Here is a 13,964-nt window from a genome sequence, read left to right on the forward strand (position 1 = left end):
AGGAGAAAAGGGGGTGAAACCAGAGCAGACAGAGAACAGCCACTCTGCTCCTTAATCCAGCTCCCCACCCCTGTTCCTCCTCCCCTCCTGTTCTGTAGGGGATGATCCAGAAGCAGATACTGCAGAGCAAAGAATAGACAAAAAGAGGGTGACTTAGCACAAGTTTGAAACTGCTGAGAAATAGTGCCAACTATCAAGACTTTAGCCCTGGCCTTGATGAATGACACTACTGCTCATAAAGTTTCAAACGTGCTAAATTAATTCAAACCTTTTTTGTGCCTTTACCTCATAATTCATGGTGGAATGATCCAGAACTACATTCTGCCACCCTTCTTCCTGAACTCAAGAAAGCAAAGTAGAGCTGGCAGTGTATATCATCGGTTCTGGACCCCCACAGAAATGGAGCAGAGCCAGTAGCAACAAGGTTCATGTCTGGCCTCCTAGCCCCTGGGAAAAAAAACAGCAGAGCAGAAAATGTTGGGAGCTGCTTTTCCTGAGACGGGGAAGCCACGAGGCCTTGATTATTTTGCAATTTCCCAGCGCAGATGAGGATGCTGTGAGGAAGAATGGCCAAGGTCACCACACTGGGGAAGTGAAAAGGGACTGGGAGGGGGAAATTAATGATCAAAGGGAAGGAAGGGAAAGTGAATTTTGGGTGGGGGGAAAAGCAAGTGAGGGGATATAGGGGAAGGCAAGAAAATGAGTGAGGGCTGGTGAGTGAGGAATGTGGAATGGCAAAAAAAGTGAATGAGTAGATCAGTAAGGCCTTGGGTTCTTTGGAGGACAAGCGGCGAGAGTGAGTGAGGGGATCAAAAGGTGCTGTGGGGTGAGAGTGAGATTAGAGGGACTGAAGTATGAGTGAGCTGATCAGAGTTGAAAGGGGCCAGTATGTGAGTGAAGGGTCAGGAAAAGAATGAATGAGGGGAGACGACAGAAGAGGGTGAGTGAGCACGAGATGCTGCTCCCTTCCTTCCTTCCTCCCGAGGAGGCAAAGAGCAGGCCACAGTTTTGAATTTTAGTCCCTCTTTCCCCCCCCCCTCCCACTACAGTCTGAAGAGGCCTAAAAGAGCAGGCACAACACACTAGTCTGTTCACACCCCCAAAGAAGAGGAGAGCCAGCTGATTCAAAGAGGAGATTTGTGCATAACTGGCTAAGAGAGAGGAACAGAATTGCTGGAGATGGCCTGATAATTTCCTTTCCTCTAATGAGGGCAAGCTAATCCCCACCAGTGGCTTATGCACCTCTGCCAACAGATGGACACTATCAGGCCGATACAGAAAAACCCGCGGGAGAGCTGGCAAGCGCCCGCTCTCCCGACGAGCACCCAGGCCACTCTCCTGGGCACGCGATTCACTAAACAGAGGCATACAAATGAGGGCCCGCGGTAAAAGGAGGCGCTAGGGACACTAGCGCGTCCCTAGCGCCTCCTTTTTGTCAGAAGTGGCGGCGGCTGTCAGCGGATTTGGCAATCGACGCTCAATTTTTCCGGCATCAGTTCTCGAGCCCGCTGACAGCCACGGGTTCGGAAAACAGACGCCGGCATAATGGAGCATTCGTCTTCCAACTCGCGGGCCGCAAACAGATTTTTAATTTTTTTTGTTTTTAACTTTTGGGGCCTCCGACTTAATATCGCCATGATATTACGTCGGAGGGTGTAGAGAAAAGCAATTTTTTCTGCTTTTCTGTACACTTTCCCAGTGCCGGCCGAAATTAACACCAGAGAGTAAAATGTGCGGCTTGGCTGCACATTTTATTTTCTGGATCACACGGGAATGACTAATAGGCCCATCAACATGCATTTGCATGTTGCGGGCGCTATTAGTTTCGGGGGGGGTTGGCCGCGCGTTTTCATAATAGCGCATCAAAAACGCGCGACCAAACGCAGGCTAACAGTGCGCTCCGCTGGAGTGCACTTTACTGTATCGGCCCGTAAGTAAAAAGCTGACATCACAGATATTTAATCCTGTCTTGCCATCAACCTGCAGTATCCTCTGTGGACAAACAGATTAAACTCAAAAATGATTATTAACAATCAACCACTCATGCTTCCAACCAATACGGAACACTGAGTTCAGCCAAAAGAATAAACTTATTCACTAAACTTAGGGACTGGATAACATAGTAACAAAGTAATGACGGCAGAAAAAGACCAAGATGGTCCATCTAGTCTGCCCAGCAAGCTTCCCAAGGTAGTACCTGCCGCTCCGTGCAGGTTACCCCCTTGTTTCTCTTAAGGGTAGCAACTGCCGCTCTGTGCCGGTTTAGCTTTTTTTATTTATTCCCATCCTCTAGCCTTTCAGGGATCCACAGTGTTTATCCTATGCCCCTTTGAAATCCTTCACAGTTTGTCTTCACCACTTCCTCCTGAAGGGCATTCCAGACATGCACCACCCTCTCAGTGAAGAAATATTTCATGATATTGGTTCAAAGTCTTCCTCCCTGGAGTTTCAAATCGTGACCCCCTAGTTCTACTAAATTGTTTCCAATGGAAAAGGTTTGTTGATGACCATGGATCATTATAACCTTTCAAGTATCTAAAGGTCTGTATCATATCACCCCTGCTCCAGGGTGATCAGCCACTTACAGTCTTCAAACAAATAGCAGGAACAACACTCTGCAATGTCTGCACTGAAAGGTGAACTAAAGGTAAAAATGCAGCAGCCGAGGGCAGGTCGGTGATTGGCCTCCCTCATTAGAGGAAAGGAAATTATCAGCTAAGTAATAAATTTCTCCTTCCTCCACACTTAGTCAGGCCAAGCCCCACCAGTGGGATGTACCAGAACTACTCCTGAACAGGGTGGGAGGCTGCCCATGATCCAGTTAACATCGCCCACACAAACACAGCATCCTCCCAAGCCCAAACATCCAAGCGGTAATGCTTAGAAAAGGTGTGCAATGATGGCCATGTTGCCACTCTACAAATCTCAACAGGCAATAATCGAAGTTCTGCCCACAATACTGCCTCATAGAATGCGGTCTAATCTGCTTCAGCAAATGAATCTCTGCAGCCACATAGATGGCCGTAATGACCTCCTTAACCCAACGGGCTACAGTTGCTCCACCTTGGAGCACAAACAGGCGATCAGACCTCCGGCCAGATTTAGTAATCTTCAAGTACCACAGCAAATGTCACTTGACGTTCCAGGTATGCAAAAGATGATACTCACTTTCATCTCTGCCCCTGTCGAAGGTAGGCAGGGCAATAGATTGATTCAAATGAAACTCCAAAACCACATTTGGCAAAAATCAGAGCACAGTCCAAAGCTGTACCACTCCCGGAGTCTTATGCAGAAAAGGCTTATGGCAAGAAAGAGCTTGCAGTTCAGAAACCTGACATACAGAACAGACTGCCACCAGAAAAACTGTTTTCAAGGCAGAGGCCGAAAGGTCGGACCTGCCAAAAATTCCATGACCACATTAAGGTTCCACAGAGGCACCAGAAGCCACAAAGGATGAAGATGCTTAACTCCCTTCAAGAACCGGGACACATCGGAATGGGAAGACAAAGGACCACCATTGACTCGCCCCTTATAACTAGCGAAGGCTGCCACTTGACCCTTCAAGGTGTAAGGGCCAGTCCTTTACCAAATTTATCCTGTAAGAATTCCAAAATTAAGGGAATATCCACCTTGAGAGGCTCAGTACATCAGGCCTTGAAAACACTCCAAACTCCCGAAGCAAAGTGGAAATCACAGCAGGCGAATAACCACATTTCAACAACCTAGCCCTCTCAATGTCCAAACCATAAGACAAAATCGACCCAGCTCGTGTAGAGTGGGTCTCTGCCGCAACAGATCCTTCTGAGGCGGTAGCCTGAGGGGATTGCCCACCAGCATTCTCTGCAGATCAGCAAACCATGGCCTCCAGGGCCAATATCAGCCTGACTTGCAATCTTCTGAATGATCCTGATATCAGAGGCCAGAGCGGGAAGGCATACAACAGGCTGCCCTCGGCCACACCTGAACAAGAGCATCAATGCCCAGAGCTTTCAGGTCCCGTCTGTGGCTAAAAAAAACAAAAAACTGCGGAACTTTCGCATTGTTGGAGATCTCCAGCAAGTCTAGTTACAAGCAGCCCCAGTGCTCCACAAAGAGCTGAAAGGCTTAAGGCTGCTAGCTCCAACTCTCCTGAGTCCAGCTTCCTCCTACTGAGAAATTCTGCTCTGACATTGTCCTTTCCTGCAATGTGAGAGGTGGATATGCCTAGCAGATGTTGTTCCACCCATACCATGAGTGCTTCTATCTCCTCCGACACCCAGTGACTCTTGGTTCCACCCTGATTGATGTAGGCCACCATTGTCACATTGACTAACTTTATCCGGACCGCCCGAGCCTCTAGATACGTGGCGAACTACAAGCATGCTAAAAGAATGCCATGGAGCTCCACTGCCACTCCATGGCATTCTAGTGATCTTGCGCCATCAACTTCCGACAGTGAGCCCCCCAACCCAGAAGGCTTGGATCTGTTGTGAGCACTAACCAATCCAGCATCTCCAAGGAAACTCCCTTCCTGAGATGATCTACCTGGAACCACCAATGCAACTAGGCACTCACCTCCAATGGCAGGAGAAGTCTCACCACATAGTCATGCAACTGTGGACTCCAGGAGGAAAGCAACAGGCGTTTAAGAGGTCACATATGAGCTCTTGCCCTGGGAACTACTTCAATGTGGCTGCCATCAAACCCAGGACCTTTATATTTATTTATTTATTTATTTAACAGTTTTTTTATACCGACCTTCATAGTAAATTAAACCATATCGGATCGGTTTACATAAAACAAGGGTATAACAGAAGCAATAAATAAAAGTAATTAACAAGAGAAGAGAGTAAGATAAAGTTACATTTAACAAGGAGTAAAAACTTGGGAAGCTTAAGAGCTGGAAGGAAGATAAAGGTCAAAAATAATAGAAGAAGCATAATCCAAAAGGAATTTGGATTAGAGCAAAAAGATGCTTTCCTCAGTAAGTGCCAGAGTTCTTCGTTTGAAGGTTGTAGGATTTTAATCTTCTAAATCCAAGTGAGGAAAAAGAAGACTAAGGGTTGTCTGGAGGCTCAAAGGCTTGGTGGAATAGCCACGTCTTAAGTTTTTTTTTGAACGTAATGAGACAGGGTTCTAGTCGGAGGCTTGAAGGAATGTTGTTCCAAATAGAAGGACCTGCTATAGAAAAAGCTCGGTCTTTGGTCGAGGAAAGTCGTGAGGCTTTAGTTGGGGGGTAATTCAAAGTACCTTTATGATTATCTCTAATTGGCCTATTGGAGGAATGAATTTTGAAGGGGATTTCAAGGTCGAGTTGGAGTTGATGATGGATGGACTTATGTATTAAAGTGATTGCTTTATAAAGGATTCTAAAATTTACTGGTAGCCAATGTAGGTTTCTGAGTATGGGAGAGATGTGATTTCCTCGGCTGGTGTTAGTCAGTAATCTTGCTGCAGCGTTTATATAAGACCACAATGTCAGGTGAGCATCGCTTATCAGGGTGTGAACAAACTCTCCGGCAGAAATACTCTGCTCTGAATCAAGGAATGTATAGAAAAAGCCCTTACTGCATTAGGACAAAGTTTTAAAGAAAAAATACTAAATAATTTTTTTTTAAATTTAAAAAGGTGGATGGTGAGGGTTTCAAGGGAAGTTCTATGGAAGAAGTTTTTTTCCCTGTATGCTGTTAAAACATTGAGCGAGAGATTAAGTCATTTTTTTGAATCTTCAAAAACATATTTCTATTTATATGTCCCCTGACGAAGGATTTGATATCCAAAACTTGCCCATGTCGGGAGCATAATTTGATTGGAAACACCTTTTGCAAGCGAGGGAGCATAACTCGATTGGGAACATTTTTCTATACAACATCTTTTGGAAGCGAGTTTTGTGAATGAATCTCGGCAATTATGTTTGGACATACAATTTAAGCTAAGTATCACTTTTCTGTGCAATCAATTGCATTTTTTATGGGGAAAATATGAGCACTTAATGGATAGTGACAAAATAATAAGAAAAATATTCACAGTGTTTGGAGGATTTCAGCTTACGAGGTGGTTGGTGGGAGGTCTAATGAGCGATATTTGTATGAAACCCTCACCATCCATCTTTATAAATTGTTTTTTTTACATTTTTTGTATTATTCTTTAAAACTGTCTCAATGCAGTGAGGGCTTTTTCTATACATTCCTTGTTTACAGTTGCTTGTACTCACTTTGTAGCTTTTTGCAGTCTGCTTTGAATCAAAGCAAACACTGAGATACTCCAGCGTCTGAGATGGCTGTAAGCTGCTCTTGGCTAGGTTCACCACCCAGCCTGTATCCTGTAGTAAGGAGACTACCTTTGAGAAGCCCAGAGACGTTCATCCATGCTCTTGGCGCAAATCAACCAGTCATCCAGATACGGGTGCACCAGAATGCTGTCCTTGCGGAAGAACGCCACTACCACCACGATGACCTTGAAGAAGTGACCAGCCAGAAGAGCAAGGCCTGAAACTGGTAATGGCGACCCAGAATGGCAAACCATAGGAACTGTTGATGTTCCCGGTGAATGGGAATATGCAGATATGCCTCCATCAGATACAGAGATACAAGGTATTCCCCTGATTATACTGCCATTATGACGGAGCGTACAATTTCCATTCAGAAATGAGCAACCTGCAAATAATTGACTCCCTTGAGATCCAGGATGGTTCGAAAGGACCCCTATTTTTTGGGTATGACAAAATAGATAGAATAGCGGCCCGTATTTTGTTGCAATTCGGGAACAGGAATCATGGCCCTCAGGGCTAACAGTCTTCTCAATGAAGTGTCCACTGCTACCCTCTTCTGAAGGGAGCTGCATGCAGATATTATAAAGGCATCTGGAGGAATGCAAAGAAATTATAGAGCACAGCAATCCCGAATCACTTTCGGGACGCACGTCAGCTTCTTACTCAGTTTCCATCTGCTGGCAGAAGTGCATAACCCATTAGTGGGGATTGGTCTGCCTGAATGCTCCTGGAGAGGAGGGGTTAAGGACTACCAGGTATTAAAGGTGAGACCTGGGTCACTAGGACCACTAAGGGATTCATGGGGGAGCGGTGAAGTTGGGAATGGAAGATCAGATTCCACAGGGCAGAGTGGAAGAGAAAGGTAGAGAGAAAAAGCCACATTCCCTCAACCCTTTCCCTCCTCCCAGTAATCCTGCAGTGCTCAAACCCTAGACATCCTTTGCCCATCAAATGAACAGCTGAAGGTTGAGCATTGGTGAGGGCAGGAAATGGAGGATCACTGGGATAAAGAGAAAAAGAGTGTGAAGAGCATGTTCAAGTATGGGTGCTTGGGAGCTAGATCGCTCATGTCTGGCCCCAACCCCTCTCAGAGTGTGAGAGTGTGTTGAGAGAAATAAGAAATCCTTCCCCCCCCCCCCCCCCCTTGCAAGCCAGCAACACTACTACAGCCCCCGACAGACTTTTTCCCCCAGTTGAGGTCAATCCTGAAGCCTAATCTCTGGGAGAGATGCATCATGTTTGCTGGTCCATGGAGCAACAGTGATTGCTGGAGAATGAGGAGGAAGTAAAACCTGCTCTACAGCTGTGCACCCTAGCCAAGACTTTTCCTAACTCTCATTCCCTGCCCTGCAAATCATTTTTTTCCAGTTGAGGCTGATCCCGAGGCCCCATCTCTAGGAGGTGAGCAACTGCAGCTAAATATTAATCAGCCAGCACACAATAGAATCAGCATCTGCTCCGCTCTCAAGTCCCACAGTGGCCCCATCCCCTTCCAGCTTCTCTACAGGAGGCACAGCCTGAGAGTGGAGCAGACCCTGACTCAGTCTCATGCACACTGGTTGACATTCAAGTGCAGTTGTTCATCTCCCAGAGATGGGCCTCAGGACAAGCCCTAACTGGTAAAAAAAGATCCACAGGGAACGAGAGCTGGAAAAAGCCTCTGTTGGGTGGGGTGCACGGTGCAATGCAGCTGCAGGAGATGTTTTGTTTCCTCCTCATCCTCCTGAAATCCTTGTTACTACATAGACCAGCAGAAATGGTGCTAGGGAACAGTTGTTGAGAAACACTGCTCTAGCTGTCACTCTCCCCCTCAACACACATACTCCCTGTGGCAGTGGTAGATGAATGTCTCCGGTAGTATGGCCTCCCTTCCCCCACGCAGCAGTGGTGGCCTGACTGTGTACTCCCTGATAGACATGGATATCCCAGGTTGAAAACCACTGCATTAGGCTCATCCACTCCATTAAGGAATATGTTAAACAACACGGACTCACTATTCACCTCACTCCATTGGGAAAAATTACCATTTTGTTTCCTATCTGAGGCCACTAGCTCCTATCCCATTGACTTACATTTTCTGAGTTTTTAAAGAGGGACTTTATCAAATAAGAACATAAGAAACATAAGAACATAAGAAAATGCCATACTGGGTCAGACCAAGGGTCCATCAAGCCCAGCATCCTGTTTCCAACAGTGGCCAATCCAGGCCATAAAAACCTGGCAAGAACCCAAAAACTAAGTCTATTCCATGTTACTGTTGCTAATAATAGCAGTGGCTATTTTCCAAGTCAACTTAATTAATAGCAGGTAATGGACTTCTCCTCCAAGAACTTATCCAATGCTTTTTTAAACACAGCTATACTAACTGCACTAACCACATCCTCTGGCAACAAATTCCAGAGTTTAATTGTGCGTTGAGTAAAAAAGAACTTTCTCCGATTAGTTTTAAATGTGCCCCATGCTAACTTCATGGAGTGCCCCCTAGTCTTTCTATTATCCGAAAGAGTAAATAATAGATTCACATCTACCCGTTCTACCCACCTCTCATGATTTTAAAACACCTCTATCATATCCCCCTCAGCCGTCTCTTCTCCAAGCTGAAAAGTCCTAACCTCTTTAGTCTTTCCTCATAGGGGAGCTGTTCCATTCCCCTTATTTTGGTAGCCCTTCTCTGAAACTTCTCCATCGCAATTATATCTTTTTTGAGATGCGGCGACCAGAATTGTACACAGTATTCAAGGTGCAGTCTCACCATGGAGCAATACAGAGGCATTATGATATTTTCCGTTTTATTCACCATTCCCTTTCTAATAATTCCCAACATTCTGTTTGCTTTTTTGACTGCCGCAGCACACTGAACCGACGATTTCAATGTGTTATCCACTATGATGCCTAGATCTCTTTCTTGGTTGTAGCACCTAATATGGAACCCAACATTGTGTAATTATAGCATGGGTTAATTTTTCCCTATATGCATCACCTTGCACTTATCCACATTAAATTTCATCTGCCATTTGGATGCCCAATTTTCCAGTCTCACAAGGTCTTCCTGCAATTTATCACAATCTGCTTGTGATTTAACTACTCTGAACAATTTTGTGTCATCTGCAAATTTGATTACCTCACTCGTCGTATTTCTTTCCAGATCATTTATAAATATACAAGCCATTAAGCCCGTTAAAACGGGCTACATTAACATTTTTTTGGATCATTTCCTTCCCCCTCATTCTCCCTCCCACCTCCCCCCACTCTCTCCCCTCAGTCACTCCTCTCTCTCCCCCCCTCCCTCCTCCCTCAGTCACTCCTCTCTCCTCTCCCCCAGTCACTCCTCTCTCTCCCCCCTCCCCTCAGTCACTCTCTCTCCCTCCTCCCCTCAGTCACTCCTCTCTTCACCCCCCCCCTCCCTCAGTCACTCCTCTCCCCTCCTCCCCCCTCCCCCCGAGGTCACTCCTCTCTCCCTCCCCCCCCCCCCCCCCCCCCCCCGAGATTCACTCCTCTCGTCCCTCCCCCCCCCCCGAGTCACTCCCTCTCTCCCCTCCCCCCCCCCCCCCCCCCGAGTCACTCCATCTCTCCTCCCCCCCCCCCCCCCCCCGAAGTCACTCCTCCCTCCCTCCTCCCCTCAGTAGATCTCCGGGTGTGTCCTTCCGTCCGTCTGTCCCTCCCCGTCGCAGCCAGCCGCCCCGCCGCTCCGGGTCGTCGGCCGCCGCCCCTGCCGCTCCAGGTCGTCGGGCCGCCGCCCCTGCCGCTCCGGCCGCTCCAGCTCTTCGGGCCGGTGCCACCGCCGCTCCTACAGCGCGCCATTTTTATTTTTAAGAGGCACACTGTGCCCGACGTGCTCGCATGCGCGGTAGAGCTGCTCTCTACTGCGCATTTGCGGCACGGTCAACCTTCATTTATTAGGTTGATTGAAAAGTAAAGGTCCCAATACAGATCCCTGAGGCACTCCACTGTCCACTCCCTTCCACTGAGAAAATTGTCCGTTTAATCCTACTCTCTGTTTCCTGTCTTTTAGCCAGTTTGCAATCCACGAAAGGACATCGCCACCTAGCCCATGATTTTTTACTTTTCCTAGAAGCCTCTTATGAGGAACTTTGTCAAACGCCTTCTGAAAATCCAAGTATACTACATCTACCGGTTCACCTTTATCCACATGTTTAACAACTCCTTCAAAAAAGTGAAGCAGATTTGTGAAGCAAGACTTGCCTTGGGTAAAGCCATGCAGACTTTGGTCCATTAAACCATGTCTTTCTATATGTTCTGTGATTTTGATGTTTAGAACACTTTCCACTATTTTTCCTGGCACTGAAGTCAGGCTAACCGGTCTGTAGTTTCCCGGATCGCCCCTGGAGCCCTTTTTAAATATTGGGGTTACATTTGCTATCCTCCAGTCTTCAGGTACAATGGATGATTTTAATGATAGGTTACAAATTTTTACTAATAGGTCTGAAATTTCATTTTTTAGTTCCTTCAGAACTCTGGGGTGTATACCATTGGTCCAGGTGATTTAATACTCTTCAGTTTGTCAATCAGGTCTACCACATCTTCTAGGTTCACCGTGATTTGATTCAGTCCATCTGAATCATTGCCCATGTAAACCTTCTCCATTACGGGTACCTCCCCAACATCCTCTTCAGTAAACACCGAAGCAAAGAAATCATTTAATCTTTCCGCTATGGCCTTATCGTCTCTAAGTGCCCCTTTAACCCCTCGATCATCTAAAGGTCCAACTGACTCCCTCACAGGCTTTCTGCTTCGGATATATTTTAAAAAGTTTTTACTGTGAGTTTTTGCCTCTACAGCCAACTTCTTTTCAAATTCTCTCTTAGCCTGTCTTATCAATGTCTTACATTTAACTTGACAACGTTTATGCTTTATCCTATTTTCTTCTGTTGGATCCTTCTTCCAATTTTTGAATGAAGATCTTTTGGTTAAAATAGCTTCTTTCACCTCCCCTTTCAAACATGCCGGTAATCGTTTTGCCTTCTTTCCACCTTTCTTAATGTGTGGAATACATCTGGACAGTGCTTCTAGAATGGTATTTTTTAACAATGACCACGCCTCTTGGACATTTTTTTTACTTTTGTAGCTGCTCCTTTCAGTTTTTTTTCTAACAATTTTTCTCATTTTATCAAAGTTTCCCTTTTGAAAGTTTAGCACGAGAGCCGTGGATTTGCACACTATTCCTCTTCCAGTCATTAAATCAAATTTGATCATATTGTGATCACAATTGCCAAGCGGTCCCACCACGTTCTGTGCTCCACTGAGAATTAGATCTAAAATTGCTCCCTCTCTCGTCAGTTCCTGAACCAATTGCTCCATAAAGCTATTATTTATTCCACCCAGGAGCGTTATCTCTCTAGCGTGTCCTGATGATATTTACCCAGTCAATATTGGGGTAATTGAAGTCTCCCATTATTACCGCACTACCAATTTGGTTAGCTTCCCTAATTTCTCTTAGCATTTCACTGTCCGTCTCACCATCTTGACCAGGTGGACGGTAGTATACTCCTATTACTGTAGTCTTCCCCGACATACAAGGGATTTCTACCCATATAGATTCAATTTTCTATTTAGTCTCATGCAGGATGTTTATCCTGTTGGACTCTATGCCATCCTGGACATAAAGCGCCACACCTCCTCCCGGGTGCTCCTCTCTGTCATTGCGATATAATTTGTACCCCGGTATAGCACTTTCCCATTGGTTATCCTCTTTCCACCAGGTCTCTGAGATGCCAATTAAGTCTATGTCTTCATTCACTGCTATACATTCTAATTCTCCCATCTTACTTCTTAGACTTCTGGCATTAGCATACAAACATTTCAAAGTTTGTTTTTTGTTTGTATTTTCATTCTGCTTTTTAATTGATAGGGATAAGTTAGAATTTTTTAGCTCAGATGAGTTTTTAGTTACAGGCACTTGGACTACTTTTCTAATTAATTATTGGAACCTCACTGTCGGTTGCCCTAATTCTAATGCATCATTAGTATCCTTTGAAGATACCTCTCTCCGAACCATGCGCTACTGAGCGACTGTCGGCTTTCCCCTTTGTTCTAGTTTAAATACTTTCTAAAAATTCAAATACGGTATATAGACCAACACAACTTCTTTGCTAAACACATGATATCAAGATATAGAGTTGGCTAAGCTATTCCAGGTCTTGTCTTCCAATTTGATTCTTACAAGCTCCATACTTAATCCAAAACCCAGTCCTCTCCCATGACTTACCACCAAGATTTATAATAATCTAAACAGCCACCAAAACATTTGGCCAGTTAACCATAATTACTCTATATAGGTTCTGCCAGAACAATATCCATTTTTGTAAACCACACATTTATAGCTAACAAGAATTTAGTGCAATATTACCATCATAAGGTATAAAAACTGTATACAACAAAAAATAATAGAGAATCAACTTACAAAGAATAAAACATTTAGGGGGAGGATTTTTCTGCTTGCAGTTTGATTTTTGTGCAACTCCGCGGGGGCTGTGTGACTCGGGTCTTCGCTTTCACTGCACTTTCTCCTTCATCCACTTTTGGAAGGTGGGGAGGGAACTTTAGTGCTCTTCTGCCATTTGCTCCTATGTGCCAATGAGTCTTTCAATTTATTGTACTTGCATTTTGGCTTGCAGAAAACATTCGTATCTCCCAGCAAGCCAAAATGCGGAGTTGCACAAAAAGCAAACTGCAAGCAGAAAAATCCTCCCACAGAAACGAAAAGGACAGCAATTGCCTTTGTGCAGCACTGCACATCCTCCGCACCAGCAGCAACCTTCCCCCAGGACACAGCAAAACAGCCCTGCGAGAAAGGAAGAAGGGACAGCCCTTCACTTCCATGGCCCGGTGTCCCGGGTGTGCGGAGCTCCAGCAGGAGGGGGGGGGGAAGAGAAGGCCCGCGTTCCGCTCTCTCCCTTACTAACGCAAAGCCCACCGGAGGCCTCGGGAACGGCGCCCTCCTTACCTGCTTGCTGGGCTGACGGCGACAGCGGCCTTCACTCCTCACCCTCCCACCAACTCGCTTGCCTGGCCCGTGGGATCAAACAGGAAGTAGACTCCGGCAGCGTCCACATCGTAGCGCAGTTACCATGGGACAAGCGCCAGCGCCTTCTTCTTTCCGGAAGTGACGTTAGCGGGGGGAGGGTGGAGAAACGGCACGCGCAGGGCGCCATCTTCAGTGTGGCACGGAGTGGGTAGGATGGGCATCGCCACTGGGTTTTCTTTCAAGCGCAGCCGGCGCGGGTACTTACACTGGTCTGCGAGAGGGGTTCTGGAAGAACAACTGGAAAAAGTATCCGGTTTGTGGTTAGATGTCCTGCTTCACGCAAGACGCACCAGAGCATGGGGACACAGCACAGCAAGCAACCAATGCAGCAGTCATGCTGCCACCTTTCATTCTTTGACCAATGTAACCAGCCCACCAGGGCATGCCCGAAGCCCTGATATGCCAATCCGCTACTGTAAACAGACATGGCTTAATGGGTACTTGCCAGGTTCTTATGGCCTGGATTGGCCACTGTTGGAAACAGGATGCTGGGCTTGATGGACCCTTGGTCTGACCCAGTATGGCATTTTCTTATGTTCTTATGGTTTTAGCAAAGGGAAATCTTGCCTTACCAATCTTTTAGAATTTTTTGAAAATGTAAATAAACATGTAGATAAAGGTGAGCTGGTTGATATACAGGTCGATACAGTAAAATGCGTTCCAGCGGAG

At 46.0% G+C, this 13,964-nt stretch overlaps 1 protein-coding gene across 1 annotated transcript in view; it reads right to left on the reverse strand.

The window, feature by feature from the left end:
* The window catches only part of DISP1 (dispatched RND transporter family member 1), a 429,672-nt gene extending 416,304 nt beyond the window's left edge, over window positions 1–13,368 (reverse strand). Inside the window, exon 1 of the mRNA XM_029593118.1 lies at window positions 13,215–13,368. The gene's annotated coding sequence lies outside the window, so the exon portion shown is untranslated. The remainder of the gene's footprint in view (window positions 1–13,214) is intronic.
* Between the last annotated feature and the right edge of the window lie 596 nt (window positions 13,369–13,964).

Source organism: Rhinatrema bivittatum, chromosome 3 (genome assembly GCF_901001135.1).
Source record: "Rhinatrema bivittatum chromosome 3, aRhiBiv1.1, whole genome shotgun sequence".
In the NCBI taxonomy this organism is placed as follows: domain Eukaryota; kingdom Metazoa; phylum Chordata; class Amphibia; order Gymnophiona; family Rhinatrematidae; genus Rhinatrema; species Rhinatrema bivittatum.